A 6,404-nucleotide genomic window follows, 5' to 3' on the forward strand; every position below is an offset into this window, starting at 1 on the left:
GATCCGACAGAAATACAAACTACCTTCAGAGAATACCACAAACACCTCTATGCAAATAAACTAGAGAATCTAGAAGAAATGGGTAAATTCCTGGACACATACACCCTCACAAGACTAAACCAGGAAGAAGTTGAATCTCTGAATACACCAATAACAGGCTCTGAAATTGGGGCTATAATCAATAGCTTAGCAATCAAAAAGAGTCCAGGACCAGATGGATTCACAGCCCAATTCTACCAGAGGTACAAGGAGGAACTGGTACCATTCCTTCTGAAACTATTTCAATCAATAGAAAAAGAGGGAATCCTCCCTAACTCATTTTATGAGGCCAGCATCATCCTGATGCCAAAGCTGGGCACAGACACAACCAAAAAAGAGAATTTTAGACCAATATCCTTGATGAACATTGATGCAAAAATCCTCAATAAAATACTGGCAAACCGAATCCAGCAGCACATCAGAAAGCTTATCCACCATGATCAAGCGGGCTTCATCCCTGGGATGCAAGGCTCGCTCAATATATGCAAATCAATAAATGTAATCCAGCATATAAACAGAACCAAAGACAAAAACCACAAGATTATCTCAATAGATGCAGAAAAGGCCTGTGACAAAATTCAACAACGCTTCATGCTAAAAACTCTCAATAAATTAGGTATTGATGGGAAGTATCTCAAAATAATAAGAGCTATCTATGACAAATCCACAGCTAATATCATACTGAATGGGCAAAAACTGGAAGGATTCCCTTTGAAAACTGGCACAAGACAGGGATGCCCTCTTTCACCACTCCTATTCAACATAGTGTTGGAAGTTCTGGCCAGGGCAATTAGGCAGGGGAAGGAAATAAAGGGTATTCAATTAGGAAAAGAGGAAGTCAAATTGTCCCTGTGTGCAGATGAAATGATTGTGTATCTAGAAAGCCCCATTGTCTGAGCCCAAAATCTCCTTAAGCTGATAAGCAACTTCAGCCAAGTCTCAGGATACAAAATCGATGTACAAAAATCACAAGCATTCTTATACACCAACAACAGACAAACAGAGAGCCAAATCATGAGTGAACTCCCATTCACAATTGCTTCAAAGAGAATAAAATACCTACGAATCCACCTGACAAGGGACGTGAAGGACCTCTTCAAGGAGAACTACAAACTACTGCTCAATGAAATAAAAGAGGATACAAACAAATGGAAGAACATTCCATGCTCATGCATAGGAAGAATCAATATTGTGAAAATGGCCATACTGCCCAAGGTAATTTACAGATTCAATGCCATCCCCATCAAGCTACCAATGACTTTCTTCACAGAATTGGAAAAAACTACTTTAAAGTTCATATGTAACCAGAAAAGAGCCCACATCACCAAGTCAATCCTAAGTCAAAAGAACAAAGCTGGAAGCATCACGCTACCTGACTTCAACCTATACTACAAGGCTATAGTATCCAAAACAGCATGGTACTGCTACCAAAACAGAGATATAGATCAATGGAACAGAACAGAGCCCTCAGAAATAACACCGCATATCTACAACTATCTGATCTTTGACAAACCTGAGAAAAACAAGCAATGGGGAAAGGATTCCCTATTTAAGAAATGGTGCTGGGAAAACTGGCTAGCCATATGTAGAAAGCTGAAACTGGATCCCTTCCTTACACCTTATACAAAAATCAATTCAAGATGGATTAAAGACTTAAACGTTAGTCCTAAAACCATCAAAACCCTAGAAGAAAACTTAGACATTACCATTCAAGACATAGGCATGGGCAAGGACTTCATGTCTAAAACACCAAAAGCAATGGCAACAAAAGCAAAATTTGGAAATGGGATCTAATTAAACTAAAGAGCTTCTGCACAGCAAAATAAACTACCATCAGAGTGAACAGGTAACCTACAAAATGGGAGAACATTTTCACAACCTACTCATCTGACAAAGGGCTAACATCCAGAATCTACAATGAACTCAAACAAATTTACAAGAAAAAAACAAACAACCCCATCAAAAAGTGGTCAAAGGACATGAACAGACACTTCTCAAAATAAGACATTTATGCAGCCAAAAAACACATAAAAAATGCTCACCATCACTGGCATCAGAGAAATGCAAATCAAAACCACAATGAGATACCATCTCACACCAGTTAGAATGGCAATCATTAAAAAGTCAGGAAACAACAGGTGCTGGAGAGGATGTGGAGAAATAGGAACACTTTTACACTGTTGGTGGGACTGTAAACTAGTTCAACCGTTGTGGAAGTCAGTGTGGCAATTCCTCAGGAATCTAGAACTAGAAATACCATTTGACCCAGCCATCCCATTACTGGGTATATACCCAAAGGACTTTAAATCATGCTGCTATAAAGATACATGCACACATATGTTTATTGTGGCACTATTCACAATAGCAAAGACTTGGAACCAACCCACATGTCCAACCATGATAGACTGGATTAACAAAATGTGGCACACATACACCATGGAATACTATGCCATAAAAATGATGAGTTCATGTCCTTTGTAGGGACATGGATGAAATTGGAAATCATTATTCTCAGTAAACTATCGCAAGAACAAAAAACCAAACACCGCATGTTCTCACTCATAGGTGGGAATTGAACAGTGAGATCAGATGGACACAGGAAGGGGAACATCACACTCTGGGGACTGTGGTGGGGTGGGGGGAGGGGAGAGAGATAGCATTAGGTGATATACCTAATGCTGAATGATGAGTTAATGGGTGCAGCACACCAGCATGGCACATGTATACATATGTAACTAACCTGCACATTGTGCACATGTACCCTAAAACTTAAAGTATAATAATAAGAAAATTTAAAAAAAGAAATTCCATTTAACAGAAGTATTTGATAATTTTTAAAACTTGTTTGAGCAAATAAAAAAGGATTATGGTTTGATTGGATAAGTGTGAGCTTAAGGAAAGGAGCTTTTCTTTTTCTTGTTATTTTATGGTTTGGGAAGGCATCAAAGAAGAAGAGAAAAACAGGAAAAGGAGAGAAGGAGTGTGGTTGTACACTCAGATTGGTAATAGGAAAGACATGGTCATAGGAAGGAACATTTGCCAGGGTCTCGTGCTTTTTCTACAAATAAAAGTAATTCTGTCATTTATTTGATACATATAAATGGATGTGACTGACATATTCTGTCACTTTTTAGGATCTCATCTTAAGCGTCATCATCCACATCATTACAAGCCTTCTCCAGAAAGATACTAAACAGTTCAAAAAGATTTTTAAAAATTGCACAGATGTGTAAGCTTGTTGAACTTCGGCCACAAGACATGCACACTTCCAGAGGCAGTGGTAACTGCTCAGAGGCCCGGACTCTCCTATGTGACTTTAGTGCAGGAAGAACTTCTGTCAATCATGGACGCATCTGGAGACAAGTGAGAAACAGTAGATTGGTGAAGACAGACACCAGTTCCCTACAAACATGGAGAAAATGAAGAATAGGCCTTTTTAATGCTAAATTTTGTTTTCATGTATGGTGTCGCTCATTTCTATTGAATTACAACAGAGCTCAGTTTTCCCTGAATTTGGAGCACCAAATTCTGCCCCAAAAAGTAGAGTAACAAATACACAATTCACACATAACACTAAGCATAAATCTAATCAAAAAAATATATTTTTGACTAAATTATTGATTCGATATGAAAAATCAACTAAGATTACACAGCTTTGTTTATTTGAATCTTTCCTAAGATCATTTTTATCCTGGGTGATTTTTAAATGAAAATGTGTAATCTAAAATATACCAGCGAATTTACATCTAAAAATGCTCCTACTTTAAGTACCTTATGCTGCTCTTTATGCAAAGGTAAATCAAAGTTCCCTCTAAAAATTATGATTTACAAAAGACACCCAAGCCAGAGGAACTCAATGAAATAAGCTGCTAATCAGATTTTACCTTGGAGAAATGAAAATTATTTCTTGGGGATGCCTTTTAATATTTGATTCCATTATGTGAGAGATTTTCCTGATATGTTATCTTATTTATATTTTCCCTTATTTTCCTCAATGCGGCCAATAGCTTTTGCTGCACTTTTGTTTCACCATCTGAAAATTCACAAAACTTCTTGCTTCAAATGAAAAAATCCCAACTATTGAGCATGTTTAAATCTTTGCAGAGATTTGCCTTTTCTTAATCAAAGAAAGGTCTTTGTGTGCTAGAATATTGTTGGTAATGTTTAAAAAAGGCCTTTGATTGATAGAGAAGGACAGTTATTTGCATTTACTTCACCCATATGCTTTCAAATCTATTATATCTTACTTTTTGGAAATTTTTTATGCTACAGATTAGTGCCTTGTAGCACAAACTTAAGTCAAAACATGTTATCAATATAGACTGTTGCAGTGTATATTATAACAAACTAAAACGCAGAGAAGTTTAATTTAATACTGTTTTTTTTTCTTGAAGGAATACTCACATACATGGTTTGAAATGTGCATAGATATGCATGTCTATATAATTATAAATGCATGTGTATATATATGCAAATATATGTACATATACATGTATATACACACAGACACATGCATATAATGAATATACCTTGAGCATGAATCCCTGCAGAAATCGTTTTCATAGCTCACCAATGGTGAGTAAAGATACAGCTCTTTTAAAGGTTATAAGGATAATATATTTTCCCCATCAATGCTGATTCTGAGAAAAGAGCAATTTATCAAAATTGAACACTATAAAAGAAAGATGTCCACATGTCTTTACCTACATAAGTAAAACAGGAAGAAAATCAGTAACATTATCCTTAGATTTTGACAATGGTACTTGCTTCTTGTTGTTTTATTGTTTCCTGAATTCATGCAGATGCCTGGCCATTCCTGGGAAGAGTGGATAACCCAGAAGTCACTGTACTCCACAGAGCCTCACTGCAGTGTCTAAAAGCAGATGCAAATTAAAATGCAGGGAAAATAACTTTTCTGATGTTGATGCATGTCTTTAGGAAACACATTTATAAACATGGATACCTGATAATAGATATTGAAACCCATTTCCTGTGTGTTAAATTATTTAAAAAGTGAATATTCCAGGAATGTTTTGCAGCTTTGTACAAGTAACATAAATTGGACACCTCAGAATGAAAGTTCATGTTGGTTCTGAATGGTTCGCTGCAGCTCCTGTCACAAGCTGGGATGGATTTATCACATTGAGTTATGAAATTACCTGGTTCTAAGAATTTTTGAGTGGCAAAAATAGAAAACAGTCTTCATTTGAAAACATCCCTAAGCTTGAATGAATGGATACCATAGATAGCTTCTCTAAAACTATGTTTTATTCTGGTGTCATTACCAGCACCTGAATTTCAAGTTCTTAAAATTTCAAAAATTAAAATTTTTCATTATTGGCTATCCATTGATCTTTTGCATGAACTTGTCATGAACAAATCCAAATGTTTATGCCAGCAAATTTCTGTACTATTACATAGTTAAAAATGCTGGGAGTCTATACATAGATACAAAATATTATTAAATTATTACATAAGTATAATTTTATAAATTTAATCATGCTTCTTTTGTCTGGGTAATAGACATTGGACAGATATTTTTAGTTCAGATGGTGATTCTGAAGCTTACATCTCCCTTAAAAGAATCTAAAGCATCTCTTATGGGCTTCTAATTTTGATATAAATAAATAATTTAAATTTTATTGGTGTTATTGGAAGAAAAATGCTATTAATAGGCTAGTAAACAATGTGTTTCTCTTATGGATTTTAATAAGCTCCAGTATTGTTCAAATGATCAAAAATATAGTTACAATTTTTTGAATTTTAAAAATGTGATGGCTCTAATAAAGGATAAAATCTATGCTTTTTAACAAACATAGTTTTGGTGCCTAATTCTGTAATATATTTTATTGAAATTAGATTCATTTCTCTAATGTGAGAAAAATATATCCAGTAATAGTATTGACTGTTTAAAAAATTGAGCTCATCAAAAATATTGTCATCAAATACAGGTGGTTAATTTGATATACATTGCAGTTACATGCATTATTTTTATTTACAACATTTGCTCCTTAATGATGAATTTATCTGTGTTACCCTGTTTTTCTACCTGGAACTCCATAGAATGATGTTTGCAAACCAACATGTGCTCTTTTCAGTCATTCACTGTTTTAATATGAAATAGTAGAGAAGATAAGGTTTATGGCAGTAATTTTTTGTAATGTGTATTAAACGAAGTTCAAAGATTAGAAATACTTCTGTGTCCTGAAAATCTTAGATACATAGCTGACTGTATACAGAGGTTCATCTCAACCTCAACACTGTTGAGTTTTGGGGCTGGATAGTTCTCTGTTGTGGGGGTTTGTCTTGTGCACTGTAGGTTTTTAGTAGCATCCACACTTTCTCCTCACCAGATGCCAGTTGCA

General features: G+C 35.3%; 1 pseudogene; it reads left to right on the plus strand.

The window, feature by feature from the left end:
- The window catches only part of LOC112209235 (anosmin-1-like), a 184,898-nt pseudogene extending 179,589 nt beyond the window's left edge, over window positions 1–5,309 (plus strand).
- Window positions 5,310–6,404: the final 1,095 nt, after the last annotated feature.

Source organism: Pan troglodytes, chromosome Y (genome assembly GCF_028858775.2).
Source record: "Pan troglodytes isolate AG18354 chromosome Y, NHGRI_mPanTro3-v2.0_pri, whole genome shotgun sequence".
In the NCBI taxonomy this organism is placed as follows: Eukaryota; Metazoa; Chordata; class Mammalia; order Primates; family Hominidae; genus Pan; species Pan troglodytes.